Below are 20,250 nucleotides of genomic sequence, written 5' to 3'. Positions count from 1 at the left end.
ACAGGCTAAAGTATGTCCTTGGAAGATATTTTGAAGTATCTACCTCCACTCCTTCTCCCTCTAGAGGGTCCTGACCTTTGATGACCTTTAAAAATATCTGAGTTATAGAAGTGAAACCTTGCAAAATAGATCTTCTGCTTAAATAAAGTAAAACAAAATTGTTTTCAGCTTCACAACTTTGCTCAATCCAAATTTATAAGGTTTTAAAGATATGCAAATACATTTCTTAAATTTTGGAAATAAACTATTTATATGTCTTAAAATTCTACTCAAATAACTGAAATTGCATTTTCAGAGCTAAAACCAGAGAAAAAGAAACTGATAACTGAAAATTAAGGTAAAATGTTGTTTTGTCAAAATTTCACCTGTCATGTAGGCAAATTTCATGACCCTTTAGAGAGAGAAGGAGTGGAGGTAGGTACTTCAAAATACCTTCCTTGGAAATACTTTAGCCTGTAGACCCATCCCTGAAAGTCTCATTTTCCTAACCTAACCCCTTCCCAAGATAGCCAAAAGTAGCTAAAGTAGAATTTTACCGAAAAAATTACCCAAGAGCCTTTTTAAGGGCTAAAAATTGAGTGACACTCACTAATTTTTGTTCTGTAGGAATTATTTAGGTTTGTTTGAAGTTTGTTGTATTCTATAAGAAGTATTTGGGGTATTATTAGAACTCTTGTGTTTTGTAGTAAGTATTTTGTGTTCTGCGCCAACTATTTTTCATTCCTTTAGAACTATTTTAGAATTGTGCAAAGTATTTTTGTATTTTGTAAGAATTAGTTCGGTTTTGTAGGAATTATTTTGGAGTACGTTTGAATTTTTTTTGATATTCTAGAAGAACCATTTGGGATGTTGTTAGATTTTTTTTTTAGCAAGTATTTTATGTTCTGCACCAAGTACTTTTCATTCTGTTAGAACTATTTTTAGAATTGTGCAGCGTATTTTTGTATTTTGTAAGAGTTATTTCTGTTTTATAGGAATTATTCGGATTATGTATGAACTTTTCGTATTTTATAAGAAGTATTTGGGGTGTTGTTAGAATTTTGTATTTTGTAGCAAGTATTGTGTGTTCTGTACTAGCTATTTTTCATTCTGTTAGAACTATTTTAGAATTGTATAAAATGTTTTTGAACTTCGGAAGAATAATTTTTTCTTTTGTAGGAATTATTTGGATTATGTCTGAACTTTTGTATTCCATAAGAAGTAAATCGAGCATTGTTAGAATTTTCGTGTTTTGTAGCAAGTATTTTGTGTTCAAGACCAACAATTTTTCATTTTGTCAATTTTTTTTTAGAATTGTTTAAAGTATTTTTGTATTTTTTTTAAGAGTCATTTCTTTTTTTTGTAGGAATTATTTGAATTATGTTTGAACTTTTTGTATTCCATAAGAAGCATTTGGATTTTGTTAGAATTCCTTCGTTTTGTAGCAAGTATTTTTTGTTCTGCAGCAACCATTTTCATTCTGTTAGAACTATTTTAGAACTATGTAAAGTATTTTGTAAGAGCAATTTTTTGTTTTGTAGGAATTATTTTGGATTATGTTTGAACTTTTTTATATTCCATGAGAAGTATGTGGGAGGGTGTTAGAATTTTTGTGACTTGCAATTTTTCATTCTGTTAGAATTATTTTAAATTTATGTAAAGTATTTTTTATTTGTAATAGTTATTTACGTTTTTTTAAGAATTATTTGAATTTTGCTTGAACTTTTCCATGTTCTATAAGAATTATTTGGAGTGATGTTAGAATTTCCGTGTTTTGTAGCAAATATTTTTTGTGTTCTACGGCAACTATTTTCCATTCTGTTAGAATAATTTAAAATTGTGTAAAGTATTTTTTATATTTTATAAGAATAATTTTTGGTTTTGTAAAAATTATTTTGAATTATGTTTGAACTTTTTTGTATTCCATAAGAAGTATATGGGGTGTTGTTTGAAGGTTTGTGCTTTGCAGCAAATAATTTGTTTTCTACAACAAGTATTTTCCACTCTGTTAGAACAATTTTAGAATTGCGTAAATTTTTGTTTGTATTTTTTAAGAATTATTTCTGTTTCTTAGGAATTACTTTGGATTATGTTTAAAGTCTTGGTATTTTGTAAGAAGTATTTGGGGTGCTGTTAGATTTTTTGTGTTTTGTAGTAAGTATTTTATGTTTTGCAGCAGCTAGTTTTATTCCGTTAAAGCTATTTTAGAATTGTGTAAAGTATTTTTGTATTTTGTAGGAGTTATTTCAGTTTTGTAGGAATGTTTTTCGATTATGTTGGAAGTTTTTGTATTCTATAAAAATTATTTGGTATGTTAATAGATTTTTGAGTTTTGTAGCAAGTATTTTGTGCACCAACTATTTTTTCGTTGTGTTAGGAGTATTTTAGAATTGAGCAAAGTATTTTTGTATTCGGTAAGAGTTATTTCTATTTTTTAGGAATTGTTAGGATTATGTATGAACTTTTCGTATTCTATAAGAAGTATTTGGAGTTTTGCTAGAATTTTGTGTTTTGTGGAAAGTATTTTTGTGTTCAAGACCCACAATTTTTCATTCTGTTGGAACTATTTTATAAATTTGTATTTTTATATTTTGTAGGAATAGCTTCTGGTTCTGTAGGAATTATTTTGGATTATGTTTGAACTTTAGTGTATTCCATATATATGGGGTGTTGTTAGAATTTTATGTTTTGTAGCAAGTATTTTGTGTTCAAGACCAACAATTTTCCATTCTGTTAGGATTATTTAGTATAATGTAAAGTATTTCTGTATTTGTAAGAGTTATTTCTGTTTTCTAGGATTTATTTTGGATTATGTTTGAACTTTTTATATCCAATAAGAAGTATTTTGTATGACGTGAGATGAATTTTGTATTTGGTTAGAACAAAAATCTTTCGTTTTTCAATGCATTTGACGTTTATAGGAATTATTTAGGATGTATTTTTGTTTTGTAAGAATTTTTTTCGTTTTGTAAGAATTAATTTTTCTTCGTAAGAAGAATCTCTCATTTATTAGGTTGTATTTTTGTTTTGTAAGAAAATAATTTGTTTTGTAACAAGTATTTTATGTTTTGTATTGGGATCTTTTAGGATGTATTTTTGTTTTGTAAGAATCATTTTTGTTTTGTAAAAATTGTTTTGTATTTTGTAATAAGAATTTGGGATTTATAAGGATTTTCGCTGGAGAGTATCATAGGGGCGGTAAATTGTGTCACTTTGGCCTCAATTGGCAGGGCTCATTATAACAGACATTATTGAGGGTTTTCATTAAGCTTAAACGAACGATTCAAGTGTACACTGATATTTTTGCATAGAAATAGCTGAAAATGATTTAGGTATGATGAAGATGCCAGCTGGCGTCACAAAATAGCCATTGAGTGTCATAGACTGGGAATTGGCAAGGCAAATTGGCAAGGAAAATATAACAATAAAGTGACAAGTTTCCAGTGTTCAAATAAAAAAACACTGGTTATTTTTAATTTATAAAGTCATTTTTGTGGGGTAAAGCCTGAAAAATCCTTAAGCGTGATAATTTGTGCCAGAGCGGTGCCATTTAAAATTTATAGATTACCACGGAGGCAGTCGTATACATCGTAATTGTGATTGTGGAATCGGGGAAGAACTGGGGAATCCGGAATTGACGCAAAAGGAGCTGGATTTGGATTTGGGCTTGGAGGGGCATAGATAGAGCTGGTGTCGGTTGAACCGAAGTGGAAGCCAGAAAAATCGGAGGTGGAACCGTTGTAACTCGGGGTCAGAAGCGGGGGAAGTGGAATTGGTTATCAGTCTATAAAAAACAAATACCTTGAAATGTCTTAGGAATGAAGATGGGTGTGCCGGAGGTTGTCACATGCTAGCCATTGAGCGTCATAGACTGAGAAAAATGGCACAGAAAATTGAAATATAGCAATAAAATGGCAAGTTTCTGCTGTTCAAACAAAAACCTGTGGACATTTTAGTTTATAAAGTTATTTCTGTGCGTGAAAAAACTTAAAAAACCCTTAAGCGTGATAATGTGCGCCAGAGGAGTGCCATTTACCACGGAGGGAGCCGCACACAAAATCTTAGAATCGGTGGAACTTAGAGTAGAGTTTTCGGAATCGGAAATGTGAAAGGAGGGGTATAAGGGGGGAATCTGGAACTGACACAACGAAAGCCTGATTTGGTGTTGGGGTCGGAGGGGCACAGATTGAGCTGGAGTCAGTTGAACCAGGGTGGATGCCAGCAGATTTGGAGTTGGAACCTTATTAACCGGGGACCAGAAACGGGGGAAGTGTAATTGGTTATCAACTTATTAAGAAAATATCTTGAAATGTCTTAGGAATGATGATGGGGTGGATGATGGGGTTGGGCTGCGAAAACCTGAGCTAATGGATTTAATGCGTGATTTTTAATGGAAAAATATCTGAAAATGTAATATGAATGATGAGGTGGTGGTAAATGGTGTCAGAGGGGGAGTAATAGTGTGGCACAGGTTGAGACTTGACATGGTCTGTCACGGAGGGTTGAGTTGCAAAACATGAACTAGTGGATTTGATTTATCTATTTAATTCAACACAGGAGAAAGCCATAGGCTTGTCACATTAATGCTTGATGTTTATCAAGAAATGTCTGAAACTGTCCTAGGAATGATAATATATATCATAGGATTGTCACACGGCAGCTACATATTGTCACGGTCACGTGAATGGCTTGAACTAACATGTTCTACAGCTTAAAATTAAGCCGAAAGGTGTTAAATGAACTTTTTGGTTATGTGGTGACTGAAATCTAACATGCAGCAAAGAAATATGGTGTTTTCATTAAAAGTCCTTCAGAAATAACTCTTAATATGACTTAAATTTACCTCTAATACCGATATTTCCCCCTCTGGAAATAATTGCTATGACCCCATCATTCCCATTTTCTGACCCCATTTTTCATGTTTTATTTTCATCTTTTGCGCTTTTAAGTGCATTTTCTGTGATTTCATTATTTTTTAGCGTTTTTTATTATTTACTGACCTTTTCATGTTTTTTTCCATTTGCTCAGTTTTAAGCAGTTTTCTGTGATTTCATTATTTTATAGCTTTATTTATCAATAAATTTTGTATTTACCATTGTCTGCGTCTTTTTACATTCCTTGTTCCATGACGAATCTTCAATATATAAACATCTACAAAACTTAACCATCTTGTAGCCCAATCTCATCTTTAATACTAAAAAATATGCTAAAAGACCCCATAATATTATCTGGCACTAGTCGGTAAAAGCATTACTTAATGAGCAGCTGGTAGCAAATTTAGGCAATTACTAGTGGTCGATTTTTGCCTTCTGTGTCTCAATTATTGAAGCCATAGCAAACAGGCAATCGTCATTCTAGTGTTCGTGAAAAGAGGGATCTCCTTGCATGCAAAGGTTATTTCGAAAAATGTATTAGCCAAACCATTATATTAGAAAGGCGTTCATAGCCTAGATGATTAATGCTCCATTCTATTGGATGGAAATGGTTCTTTCAAGCCCTAATGAGGGACAAAAATCATTAGAATATGATACTCCCTGTAAAAAATACATTGAAAAAAAAATCTCAAAAACTATTATGTATTTAACAACCCACGTGTGTGTTCTCCTCAGTTGCAACCGGGGATCCCCCATGACCTCTGAAGAAATAGGTCACGTTAGAATGCGGCATCCGTAAACATTTCACATTATATAAGAATTAAAGAAATGTTGAAACACGTCTTGGAAATAAAAGTTTTGAAATGTCTTGAAAGATCTTGAAGAAAAATGTCACAGAAAACGTCTTGAAATGTCTTGAAAACGTCTTGAAGAGAGATGTCTTGAAAAGTCTTGAAACAGCTTGAAAAACTTCCTTGGGAAAAATGTCTTAATAACATCCCTCTGCTTGGCGCTGTCATTACGTACTGCTAACGTGTGTGCCGTGTTACGTATCTTACAATGGATGTTGATAATAAATTTATTCACTCTGATACTTAGATTTTGTGAATGTTATCCGACGTATCCATCAAAAGGATATTGATAAGGAATTTATTTACTCTGATACTTAGATTTTGTCAATCGTATCAGACGTATCTGTCAAAGGACATTGATAAAGAATTTATTCACACTGATATTTAGATTTTGTCAATTTTATCAAGCGTATCTGACAAATAAAGATGATAAGGAATTTATTCACTCTGATACTTAGATTTTGTGAATGTTATCCGATGTATCCAAGAAAAGACGTTGATAAATATTTAATCACTCTGATACTTAGATTTTGATAATATTATCCGACATATCTGACACTAGATATTGATAAAGAATTTATTCACTGTGATACTTAGATTTTGTCAATGTTATCCAACGTATCCGACAAATTATATTGATAAAGAATTTATTCACTCTTATTCTTAGCTTTTGTGAATGTTACCAAACGTATCTGACAAAAGGACGTTGATAAAGAATTTATTCGCTCTGATACTTAGATTTTGATAATGTTATCCGACATATCTGACACTAGATGTTGATAAAGAATTTATTCACTGTGATACTTAGATTTTGTCAATGTTATCCAACGTATCCAAAAAATGATATTGATAAAGAATTTATTCACTCTTATACTTAGCTTTTGTGAATGTTATCAAACGTATCTGACAAAAGGACGTTGATAAAGAATTTATTCGCTCTGATACTTAGATTTTCTGAATGTTATCTGATGTATCCGACAAAAAATGTTGATAACGAATCTATTTACTCTGATACTTAGATTTTTTCAATGTTATCCAACGTATCCGACAAAGGATGTTGATAAAGAATTAATTCAATCTGATTCTTAAATTTTGTCAATTTTATCTGACGTATCTTACAATGGATGTTGATAAATTATTTATTCACTCTGTTACTTAGATTTTGTTAGTCTTATCCGTTGTATCCGACAAAAGACGTTGATAATGAATTAATCACTCTGAAACTTAGATTTTGATAATTTTATCAAAGATATCTGACAAGAGACGTTGATAAATAATTTATTCATTCTGATACTTAGATTTTGTGAATGTTATGTGATGTATCCGACAAAAGATGTTGATAACGAATCTATTCGATCCGTTACTTATTCTTTTTCAATGTTATTATATCTATCTCGCAAAAGATGTTGCTAAAGAATATATTCAATCTGATTCTTAGATTTTGTGAATGTTATCTGATGTATCCGACAAAAGATGTTGATAAATGATTTATTCACTCTGATGATGGTGTGTGTGTGTGTGTGTGTGTGTGTGTGTGTGTGTGTGTGTGTGTGTGTGTGTGTGTGTGTGTGTGTGTGTGTGTGTGTGTGTGTGTGTGTGTGTGTGTGTGTGTGTGTGTGTGTGTGTGTGTGTGTGTGTGTGTGTGTGTGTGTGTGTGTGTGTGTGTGTGTGTGTGTGTGTGTGTGTGTGTGTGTGTGTGTGTGTGTGTGTGTGTGTGTGTGTGTGTGTGTGTGTGTGTGTGTGTGTGTGTGTGTGTGTGTGTGTGTGTGTGTGTGTGTGTGTGTGTGTGTGTGTGTGTGTGTGTGTGTGTGTGTGTGTGTGTGTGTGTGTGTGTGTGTGTGTGTGTGTGTGTGTGTGTGTGTGTGTGTGTGTGTGTGTGTGTGTGTGTGTGTGTGTGTGTGTGTGTGTGTGTGTGTGTGTGTGTGTGTGTGTGTGTGTGTGTGTGTGTGTGTGTGTGTGTGTGTGTGTGTGTGTGTGTGTGTGTGTGTGTGTGTGTGTGTGTGTGTGTGTGTGTGTGTGTGTGTGTGTGTGTGTGTGTGTGTGTGTGTGTGTGTGTGTGTGTGTGTGTGTGTGTGTGTGTGTGTGTGTGTGTGTGTGTGTGTGTGTGTGTGTGTGTGTGTGTGTGTGTGTGTGTGTGTGTGTGTGTGTGTGTGTGTGTGTGTGTGTGTGTGTGTGTGTGTGTGTGTGTGTGTGTGTGTGTGTGTGTGTGTGTGTGTGTGTGTGTGTGTGTGTGTGTGTGTGTGTGTGTGTGTGTGTGTGTGTGTGTGTGTGTGTGTGTGTGTGTGTGTGTGTGTGTGTGTGTGTGTGTGTGTGTGTGTGTGTGTGTGTGTGTGTGTGTGTGTGTGTGTGTGTGTGTGTGTGTGTGTGTGTGTGTGTGTGTGTGTGTGTGTGTGTGTGTGTGTGTGTGTGTGTGTGTGTGTGTGTGTGTGTGTGTGTGTGTGTGTGTGTGTGTGTGTGTGTGTGTGTGTGTGTGTGTGTGTGTGTGTGTGTGTGTGTGTGTGTGTGTGTGTGTGTGTGTGTGTGTGTGTGTGTGTGTGTGTGTGTGTGTGTGTGTGTGTGTGTGTGTGTGTGTGTGTGTGTGTGTGTGTGTGTGTGTGTGTGTGTGTGTGTGTGTGTGTGTGTGTGTGTGTGTGTGTGTGTGTGTGTGTGTGTGTGTGTGTGTGTGTGTGTGTGTGTGTGTGTGTGTGTGTGTGTGTGTGTGTGTGTGTGTGTGTGTGTGTGTGTGTGTGTGTGTGTGTGTGTGTGTGTGTGTGTGTGTGTGTGTGTGTGTGTGTGTGTGTGTGTGTGTGTGTGTGTGTGTGTGTGTGTGTGTGTGTGTGTGTGTGTGTGTGTGTGTGTGTGTGTGTGTGTGTGTGTGTGTGTGTGTGTGTGTGTGTGTGTGTGTGTGTGTGTGTGTGTGTGTGTGTGTGTGTGTGTGTGTGTGTGTGTGTGTGTGTGTGTGTGTGTGTGTGTGTGTGTGTGTGTGTGTGTGTGTGTGTGTGTGTGTGTGTGTGTGTGTGTGTGTGTGTGTGTGTGTGTGTGTGTGTGTGTGTGTGTGTGTGTGTGTGTGTGTGTGTGTGTGTGTGTGTGTGTGTGTGTGTGTGTGTGTGTGTGTGTGTGTGTGTGTGTGTGTGTGTGTGTGTGTGTGTGTGTGTGTGTGTGTGTGTGTGTGTGTGTGTGTGTGTGTGTGTGTGTGTGTGTGTGTGTGTGTGTGTGTGTGTGTGTGTGTGTGTGTGTGTGTGTGTGTGTGTGTGTGTGTGTGTGTGTGTGTGTGTGTGTGTGTGTGTGTGTGTGTGTGTGTGTGTGTGTGTGTGTGTGTGTGTGTGTGTGTGTGTGTGTGTGTGTGTGTGTGTGTGTGTGTGTGTGTGTGTGTGTGTGTGTGTGTGTGTGTGTGTGTGTGTGTGTGTGTGTGTGTGTGTGTGTGTGTGTGTGTGTGTGTGTGTGTGTGTGTGTGTGTGTGTGTGTGTGTGTGTGTGTGTGTGTGTGTGTGTGTGTGTGTGTGTGTGTGTGTGTGTGTGTGTGTGTGTGTGTGTGTGTGTGTGTGTGTGTGTGTGTGTGTGTGTGTGTGTGTGTGTGTGTGTGTGTGTGTGTGTGTGTGTGTGTGTGTGTGTGTGTGTGTGTGTGTGTGTGTGTGTGTGTGTGTGTGTGTGTGTGTGTGTGTGTGTGTGTGTGTGTGTGTGTGTGTGTGTGTGTGTGTGTGTGTGTGTGTGTGTGTGTGTGTGTATACTTATATACTTATGTGTATACTTATATTTTGTCAATGTTATCCAACGTATCCGACAAATAATATTGATAAAGAATTCGTTCACTCTTATTCTTAGCTTTTGTGAATGTTACCAAACGTATCTGACAAAAGGACGTTGATAAAGAACTTTTTCCCTCTGATACTTAGATTTTGTGAATATTATCTGATGTAACCGACAAAAGATGTTGATAACGGATCTATTCACTCTGATACTTAGATTTTGTTAATGTTATCCGATGTATCCGACAAAGGATGTTGATAAAGAATTTATTCAATCTGATTCTGAGATTTTGTCAATGTTATCCGTTGTATCTGACAAAAGACGTTGATAAAGAATTAATCCCTGTGAAACTTAGATTTTGATAATTTTATCACACATATCTGACAAAAGACGTTGATAAAGAATTTATTCACTCTGATACTTAGATTTTTTGTATGTTATCTTATGTAACCAACAAAGGATGTTGATAAATGATTTATTCACTCTGATACTTAGATTTTGTCAATGCTATCCGTTGTAAGTGACTAAAGATGTTCAGGAAGAATTGGTAAAGAATTTATTCACAGTGATACTTAGATTTTGTCTTTGTTATCCATCGTATCCCACAAATGATGATGATAAAGGATTTATTCACTCTTATACTTGAATTTTGTGAATTTTATCAATCGTATCTGACAAATGACATTGATAAAGAATTTATTCACTCTGATACTTACATTTTGTCAATGTTATCCTATGTATCCAACAAAAGATGTTTGTACAGGATTTATTCACTCTGATACTTAGATTTTGATAATGTTATCCGATGTAACTGACAAAGGATGTTGATAAAGAATTTAATTACGCTGATACTTATATTTTGATGATGTTATCTGACATAACCTAGAAAAGATTTTGGTAAAGGATTTATTCACTCTGATATTTAGATTTCGATAATGTTCTCGGATGTATCTAATAAAAGATGTTGCTAATGAATTTATTCACGCTGATACTTAGATTATGTCAATTTTATCCGTTGTATCTGACAAAGGATGTTGATTAATGGTTTATTCCCTTAATTTAGGGGTCTGACTATCTCGTAATCGCTATGAACTGCTAAAAATGTGTATTTCTGCAATAAAGTACACTTCATTCTAAAAAAATTATTGGAGCAAAAGGATTTATAGTCCCTTAATTTAGGGGTCTGGCTGTCTCGTAATGGCTAATAACAAAAAATCTTTATATCTGCCATAAAAAACACATCATTCTAAACAAATTTTGGGCAGAAAAAGATTTATAGGCCCTTAATTTAGGGGTCTGACTATCTCGTAATGGCTATGAACTGCTAAAGTTATTTATATCTGCCATAAAGTACACTTCATTCTAAACAAATTGTTGGCGCAAAAGAATTTATAGTCCCTTAATTTAGGGGTCTGGCTATCTCGTAATGGCTAATAACAAAAAATCTTTATATCTACCATAAAAAAAACACACTTTATTCTAAACAAATTGCTGGTACAAAATGATTTATAGGCCCTTAAGTTAGGGGTCTGACTTTCTCGTAATGGCTATGAACTACTAAAAAATTTTTATATCTGCCATAAAGTATGGTTCATTTTAAACAAACTGTAGATAGAAAAAGGTATATAGGTCCTGAATTTAGGGGTCTGGCTATCGCGTAATGGCTAAGAACTGTTAAAAATCTTTATATCTGCCATAAGAAACACACTATCCTAAACAAATTGTTGGTTTAAAAAGATTTATAGGCCCCTAATATAGGGGTCTGGCTATCTTGTAATGGCTAAGTACTGCTAAAAATCTTTATTTTTACCATAAAGTACGCATCATTCGAAACAAATTGTTGGTACAATAAGGTTTATAGGTCCTTAATTTATGGGTGTGCCTATCTCGTAATGGCTATGGACTACTAAAAATCTGTATTTCTACAATAAAGTACACTTCATTCTAAAAAAATTATTGGAGCAAAAGGATTTATAGTCCCTTAATTTAGGGGTATGGCTGTCTCGTAATGGCTAATAACAAAAAATCTTTATATCTACCATAAAAAACACTTTATTCTAAATAAATTGCTGGTACAAAAAGATTTATAGGCCCTTAATTTAGGGGTCTGAATATCTCGTAATGGCTATGAACTACTAAAAAATCTTTACATCTGCCATAAAGTATGCTTCATTCTCAACAAATTGTAGGTAGAAAAAGGTTATAGGTCCTTAATTTAGGGGTCTGGCTGTCTCGTAATGGCTATGAACTGCTAAAATTCTTTATATCTGCCATAAAGTACACTTCATTCTAAACAAATTGTAGACGCAAAAGATTTATAGGCACCTAATTTAGGGGTCTGGCTATCTCGTAATGGCTGAGAACGGCTAAAAATCTTTATATATATCATAAAAAACACTTCATTCTAAACAAATTGTAGGTACAAAAAGATATATAGGTCCTTAATTAAATAATTATTCCAATTCTATGTGCAGCCAAAAATCTCGTGTCAAATACCAGAAGAGACAATTCGATGTTTTCTGTGTCTATAGTTCGTCCATTATTTAAGAACAATTCAGCGTTTCACGAATGTCTTCAGTCTGTATCGCATTTTCTGTATTGATTAGATTTGAAGATGAAGTGACTGAAGGATGGTGATAATTTTCTTTTTAATATTGATTTTGTTGCTGGATGTTTGCATTAACAGCTGAAGTGGAAGTATCTAAGTTTAGTAAATAAAGAAGTCATAATCAGGAAACATTTAGGCCATGGGGAACTTTTAAAATGATAACATTCTACATTGTCATATTTGATAATGTTAAGCAAAAAAGTGTCAGAATTGAAGGTTTAATTTTTTCGTGTGTCCAACTCTCAAAAGATGAGGTCTGAAAGATGTTCTGATATTTTTTTTTCTTACGCATTTATAGCTCTTAGTGAAGCCTCTATATTGAAAATTGCGACTTGTATATTATAGCCGCCACAACCTAGAAGTTCTAACTTTTTCTTGTCCAAATAATCCCTAAAATATCTCAATCTGTTTTGCCCAATTAGTACCCTAGAATATCTCAATCTATTTTGTCCAAATAGTCTCCTAAAATGTCTCAATCTGTTTTGCCCAAATAATCCTCTAAAATGTCTCAATCTGTTTCAAACAAATAATCTTTCAAAATGTCTCAATCTGTTTACTAACTCCCGTTTGAACTCCCGTATTAGAATACTAACTCCCGTTAGTATTCTAGCTCTCTGATTGGCCTAGACATAGGCGTGTTGTCTTGCATATATTATCTTAGTTTAGTGTTAGAGAGGCCTTCCTACTATTGCTTTTCTTAAGGTAATAATAATTTCAATAATTTAAACGATATGAAATTTTTAACTTGGAACTTTAGAACATTAAAAAACTACTATCTTATTAATATTTTGACAAATTCAGACATTTTGAACTAGATTTGTTAGTAGTTTCAGAAACTCATTTCCCAGGGGGTAGGAAACATACAGTTAGACGAAATAGAATATATTTAGTCTGTCGGGAAGGACGGGGTTGATAGGCCGGGAATAGAGTTCATGTAAATAAGAAAGTTGTTAAGTCTTCATTAGGTTGGGAATTTATTTATAATAGAATGCTAGCTGCTTATCTTGTGACTAAAAAAGTAGTTGGGAACAGTCACATTAGCATATGCCCCTGTAGAACCGACTAATGTATATAGTTGTGACGCATGTAAGTTCTACTTACAGCTACAGTAATAAATAGACAGGATCTCATTTAGAAAAATGGTATTTTTAATAGGGGATTTTAATGCCCAGGTAGGTAGAAATCGGGATAGATGGTATTCTAGCCATGTAAATTCGGTGCATGTAAAGAAAACAATAATTTTTACAAACAGCTGTAATTTTGTAGGCATAACAATCTAGTTATACTAATATAGTATCTGGTTATAAAATTACCCATAAGTTAGCATAGTATCCATATGATGTTAAGTCTGCTAACCCTATGGATTATGTTATTGTAAACCGAAGACTGACAGGACTGATACAATATACTAGGGTATATAGGAGGGCTGTTATTCATGTTAAAAATAAAAATCGTCATCTAGTAGTGCCTGGGGCTAATCAAAAGCTGAAATTCAGGAAGAGTATTTACCTGCCTGGAATTTATGACGTTTACAGACTCCGGGATGAAAAATTGAGAAAAATTTTCCTGGAATAGTTGAATATTAATTTGGAGAGTGTACAATTTGACAATGTAGAAGATAGAGGTAATAAATAGATGCATCTTAGGGAGAAAAGTTAGAAACGCAGCTATTAACATCAGCAACTGTTTCAAGTTTGGTAGAAAAGAGGAGGGGCTTAGAAAATAAGTTTTTCATTGGTAGATCATATCAGAATAAGAAGAATATATGCAAAATAGAAACACCAATAAAATACAAATTAATGAGGTATAAAGTTGAGGCCATGGATAAAATTGCACAGGATCTGGAAGCTGCAGCCATATGGTATAATTGTTAAATATTGCATTTGCCTTTTAAAAAATAGAGAGAGAATAGTCAACCTCGACTAGTCCCAGATAAAGATATGATTAAAAAGAGTTTGGCAGAATAATATGAAAAAGTGCTAATCCCTGATAAAGCTACAAGAAATGATATAAAAAAAATAAAGTTTGCCACAATTTGAAAGTATGGTTAAAGGTTTTAGGCAGTTTGGGCCTAGAAAGGAGAGAAAATGCGTCAACCGAATTCTTATTCTTAGATTAATGATATTTTTTTCATCTTTAGAGTTTGTTCTTCACTGTAATTCAAAGATAAATTACAAAAAGGAAAAAGCCTAAGCCTTTCTCTGAGTTTGAATAGTAAGCCACGAACCTCAGTGAATTAAGCAGCTAACTAAGTCAAGTATAGGCTTATACCCTAGAAAAGTTTAGCGATGAGAATATTGCCACTATAAATACTAAGGCTACTACTATTTAATAATATTTCAGTTACTATAAGCCAGTGTTTGTCCTTATTATATTTTTCTTGTTTTTTGAGTCAACAGATTTTCTTTGGTGTTCAAGCCAAGGGTATGTAATTTTCCTTTATAGGGGTTTTGCAAAAGGTGGCTTTAATAATGTACTTTTGTGTTCCAACCTATCACTATTTCTAGGAGTTATGCGATGTTCTATTTCTTAGCTTGGGACATGATTCTCTTTTACTAGGATGCCAGTTATTGCCGCAGCGGTTATCAAAACTGCTCTTTAAATTAAAACAAATGCATCATATTTTAATGCTTCAGTTACTAACGACTACATCTTCTCCCTCACCATAAGACATAAAACTAGTTACCAATCATGAATCAGTGTGAGATGGCAATTTTTCTGATCAGGTAGTGTTTTGTATAACGTATTTTTCAACGTTTCGTTTCTATGTGCTGTGCTTCGCCTTTTAATAGATTGCAACAACTGCTGCAAACATGATTGGTTACTAGGGGCTGTGGTTCACCTTTTACTAGGTTGCAGCAACTGCTGCAACCTTGGCATAATTTAGGTTTCGTTCTTTACTGTAACCTCCGTATATGACATCACAAGTAAATAAACAGTGCTATTTGACCAAGTTCATTAGACTCTAAGATTTTATCTTCAATTTTATCGACTCTATTGCTAAACTTAGCAATGCTTTGAAAAAGGCAAAAGAATTGAAATAATTATTTTTCTACAAGCTATCTCTGAAAACAGAAATTACGTGTTACATTTTCATTCTTTGAAAATTTTTCTCTTAATTCGTGGGATTCCAAGTTTACTGTTATAGACTAAAATTTAAACGAACCAATACAATAAAAAAGTTCATTGTCAATGGACTTCATTTTCCTGTAAATTGTTTTTGAGAAAATACGAAGCAAATTTTGTCCTAATTTTCAATTTAAAAAAGTTTTAAACGACAGTAACAAGTTGTTAGAAAGAAATCAAAATATACTTAATCGCTATAGAATGAATGTTATAAGTAATTTGAAAACCCCAGTATTTTACACTGTTGCCGTTATGGGAGTAATATATTACTTAGAAAGGAAGAAGAATGTGGCGGTTCTGGATAACTTTGGTATTGCTGCTGAAAAGTGCATTAGCAGTATAAGATCATTATATTCAAAATTAACTGAGAATAAGAACAAGGAAAACGCAGAGTCTGTCTTAGAAAGTAAATAAAATTCTAAAAGATAACATAATTTTATTGATTGTTGAACAGGGGAAAACGTTACTGGGAATATGGAAACGGCGCAAATTATATAAGGCAAAAGCAAATTACTCCTCCCTTCTTGGACATCAACTAAAACAACTACAATAGATGATAAAAATGAAATGGCCACCCATGAGATTGTGGAAAAAACGTTTAAAACCACCTTTGTTGTAGAAAATGATGTTTGAAGTTTGGATCTGTGATTGTCATAGAGTGGGGATTGATAAATTCAGTTCTATTTAAAATTGTACCAGTGTTCAATTCAATATGTAAATGTACCAGTGTTCAGGTCTATTTTTAAGCGTACCAGTGTTGAGTTCTGCATGTAAACATACCATTCTTCAGATCTATATGTAAATATACCGAAGCTAAATTCTATATGTAAATGAACCAGTGTTTAGTTCTATACGTAAAGTTAAATTTTGTATGTGAATGTGCCAGTGTTTAGATATGTTAATGTTCCAGTGTTTAGTATTACATGTAAATGTTATAGTTTTTTAGTTTTATATGTAAATGTACTGGTGCTCAGTTTCGTATCTAAATTTATCAGTGTTCAGTTCTATATTTAAATGTAGCTGTGTTTAGTTTTATATGTAGAAGTGCCAGTGTTTAGTTTTATATTTAAATGTATCAGTGGTCAGTTCTATATGTTAATGCACCAGTTTTCAGTACAATATGTAAATTCATCAGTGTTCCATTCTATGCGTAAAAAAATCTATGTACGGTATCACTATTTACTATATTTTAATATAAAAATTACAAACAGGAGAAAATCTATGGCTTTTTCTTATTTGGAATAGTAAGAGACAAACTTCAGAGAATCAGGCAGCTAACTAATTCCAATATGCGCTATATTTTATGCTTCACCGGTTTTCAACCATCTCTAAAGCCTTGATTCTGATTAAACTTAAACAATTCCCGTTTATAATTAAATAGACCCATCCTTTATATAATTCTGTATTGTATTCTAAACTCTGACTAAGTTGCTAGCTACAGCTGCAACCCGTATATGGTAAACTAGACCGGAACTTAAAATGCATCACTTTCCTATAAAGTGAGCCATTAAACAGCTCTCTATGATGTTCCAGTGCCCTGCTAGCTGCAAAGAAAAAAAAGGGAAGAAAGATGCCGTTGATGCAGAATATCGTAGTTCAAGCAACTTTCCTTGTTTTTCGAGCCAATGGATTTTCTTTGTTATTCTAGGCAAGGAGTTGTAAGTTTCCTATATAAGGGTTTGGGACAAAATGATTCTAATAGTATACTTTGTGTTTCGATCAGACTCTAGTTTTAAGAGTTATGGGCTACTGTATTTCTTAATATGGGACGTGTTCGTCTGTTACTAGGTTGCTAGCTACCGCTGCAACCCGGATCTCTTACTAGGTTGATAGCTACTGCTGCAATCCGGACTATAAATTAAAATTCTTTCTTTTAAATAACTTAGTTCGTTTTTTAAAGGGAAAATACAAACAGGTTTGAAGCCTATGGCTTTTTCTTAGTTGGAATAGTAAGAGACGGTCCTCAGTATGGGCACTATACCCCAGACAAATACCTTTTCAAAAGATGTCCGACGAAACTTACATAGTCCTCATTTATAATGAACAATATTGATTATGTAGCACTATTGGACGTTTTTGTCCCTTTCTAGGTTGCAGCTACCACTGCAACCTTGATAATGATTTAGTTTTGTCATAAGTTACATAATATTTTAATATTTCAGTTTGAGTTTGTTCTTTACTATGATTCATGCTAAGATGCAGTTAGAGCTACAAACATGATCCTTTTTTCTTACTTTTTCTCATCTATTTTTGCTCACTTTTCGTTTTGAAGGTATTGTTGATGTTGACTTTTAAAACTAAATATGCTACATCCTAATGTGTATGGTGGTTTAGTTTTTATCGAAAATTGCATTTTATTTTAGTATTTCAGCCATTCTGGGCTAGAGTTCGTTCTCTGCTATAAAATGAAATTTACATAGTCCCTATTTAAAATGAGCAATATTGATCCTTTATATAAATAATTAAAAAAAACTTTTTTCACAAAATAAGTTTAAAAAGAAAGAAAAGAACTACATTAAACCAAAAATTAAGAAAAAAAGAATAAAATAATCCAACAATCATACAACTTCCACAGATCAGTATCAATAAATAAATGAAACCCAAAACAAACAGAAATTAAAACCAATAACAGAGTCAAACTCAAAACAAGCATAAATTAATATAAGTAGGGTTCAAAACGCCTATGCTTTCTAAAAGCCAGAATATAATTTGTACTTCACTGAAAAAAAAATCAAATGAATTTACAGAAAAAACGTGCATTGTCAGTTTAGTATACATATTCTGACATTTATTCCTTAAAATCTGAGTTAATTTTTGGTTTCTTAAAGTTATAAAAGCAAACTCATTTAAATGACCCTTTTAATGGCTGTTTGATTCATTTTAAAGGCTGTTTGATTTCAAATCACTTTGACTCTTAAAAATAACACTATAACTTCTAATTCCAAATCGAATAAGCCCCATCTGATGTTTATACGACCATCCATTCAATAAATACCTCGGGGTTTCTTTCAACCCTAGAAGCCTTGTTATATGATATTTAAACTATTTTGAATAGAATGGCAATCTCAAAATGTCTATTAAATGCATATCAGGACAATACAACGTGTGTGTGTGGGAGGGGGAGGGGGCCTCCGATACCTTTGACTCTTAAGAAGAGCACAAGAGCGTCTGATTAACAATCCAATGCGCTTTCTATAAAACCTTATATGTCCCCAGGGCATAACTTACAACCTTTGCCCTGAGGGCTGTGAGGATTTTTTTATCCTCATTTTTATCCCACATATTTTACAGACATTTCAAATACGTTGAACAGAATGGCTATCTCAAAATTTTGATTGGAGCTGTTTAGAAAAATGAAGGGAGTGGGGAGGTGGGGGGGGGGAGGCAGTCGCCCTCTGATCGCTTTTGGCTAATAAAAAAGACACTGGTCCTCTCAATTTCCAAACGAATGAGCCTTTTTGAAGCTTCTACGATAAAACTTAAACAAAATTATAGAAACCCCATATGCCTCAAGGGCATAACGTACTACCCTTGTACTGAGGGCTGTGGGGAAAGGGGGGTTGTTATCCTCAAAGACATAGTTTCCGGACCTTTTAATTACATGGAAAAACATGGCCATATCAAAATGTTTATCAGAAATGTTTGGGGAAATAATGGGCGTGTGGGGGGGGGGGTTATTCTCCCTCTGATTCCTTTCGGCTATTAAAAAGGGCAATAGCCCTCTCAATTTCCAATCGAATGAACCCTTTTTGAAGTTTTTACGACAACGCTTTCTATGAAAACCCTATATTTCCCCAGGGTAAAACCTTAGTTCTGAGGGTTGTGGGGGGGGGGTGTCATACTCAAAGACACAATTTCCGAACCCTTCAACTACTTTCAACAAAATGGCTATATCAAAATGTTAATAGGAAGTGTCTGTGGTAATGATGGGCGTGGGGGGGGGTCATTCGCCCTCCGATAGCTTTTGACTATTAAAGAGGGCACTAGCCCTTTCAATTACCAATTTAATGAACCCTTTTTAAGTTTATACGACAACGCTTTCTATAAGAACCTTGTAAGCCCCCTGGCCATAACTTACAGCTTTTCCCCTATGAAAAGCTTTGGCTGTGGGGGGTATATCATCCTCAAAGACATAATTTCCGAACCTTTCAACTACGTTGAACAAAATGGCTATCTCAAAATTTTGATTGGATGTGCTTGCGGAAATGGTGGGCGTGAGGGGGGGGGGGTGGTTTATTCACCATCTAATCACTTTCGAGTAATAAATATGGCACTAGCCCTTTCAATTTTCAATCAAATGAGGCCTTTTTGAAGTTTCTACGACAACACGTTCTATAAAAAAAAACTTATATGCCGCCAGGGCATAACTTACAACCCTTGTCCTAAGGGCTGGGGGGGAGTGTCATCCTCAAGGACACAATTTCTGTACCTTTGAACTAGGTTGAACAAAATGGCTATCTCAAAATTTTGATTGGATGTGTTTGGGGAAATGGTGGGCATAAGAGGACGGTTAATTGCCCTCAAATCACTTTCAACAATTAAAAAGGGCACTAGCCTCCTCAATTTTTAATCGAATGAGCCCTTTTTGAAGTTTCTGCTACAACGCTTTCTGCAAGAACCTTAAATTCCCCCAGGGTATAATTTACAACCCGTTCCATAAGGGCTGCAGGGGGGTTGTCATCCTCAATGACCTAGTTCTGGAACTAGTTCTGTTGAACGTAGTTCTGTTAAACGTAGCTGAAAGTTTTGGAATTTTCAGCTACGTTCAACAAAATGGCTATCTCAAAGCTTTGATTGGATGTGTTTGGGAAAATGATGGGCGTGAAAGGGGGGCTAGTTTCCCTACAATCACTCTCGACTGTTGAAAAGGGCACTAGCCCTTTCAATTTCCAGTTGAATGAGTCCTTTTTGAAGTTTCTACGACAACGCTTTCTATAAAAATCTAATATGCCCCCAAGGCATTACTTACAACCCTTGCTCTAAGGGTTGTGGGTGGAGTTTCATCCTCACAGACATAATTTCCGGATCTTTGAACCAAGTTGAACAAAACGGCTGTTTCAAAATTTTGATTTGGGGAAATAGGGAGA

At 34.6% G+C, this 20,250-nt stretch overlaps 1 protein-coding gene across 1 annotated transcript in view; it reads right to left on the bottom strand.

The window, feature by feature from the left end:
* Positions 1-20,250, bottom strand: part of LOC148946091 (uncharacterized) — a 109,169-nt gene that overhangs the window by 70,050 nt on the left and 18,869 nt on the right. The window contains exon 2 of the mRNA XM_089097765.1: positions 10,146-10,311. The gene's annotated coding sequence lies outside the window, so the exon portion shown is untranslated. The remainder of the gene's footprint in view (positions 1-10,145; positions 10,312-20,250) is intronic.

This window comes from Artemia sp. Qi Xiang Cuo, chromosome 12 (genome assembly GCF_049724085.1).
Source record: "Artemia sp. Qi Xiang Cuo chromosome 12, ASM4972408v1, whole genome shotgun sequence".
Lineage (NCBI taxonomy): Eukaryota > Metazoa > Arthropoda > Branchiopoda > Anostraca > Artemiidae > Artemia > Artemia sp. Qi Xiang Cuo.
Note: the sequence above shows the minus strand (reverse complement) of the source record. Positions and strands in the feature narration are given on the sequence as shown.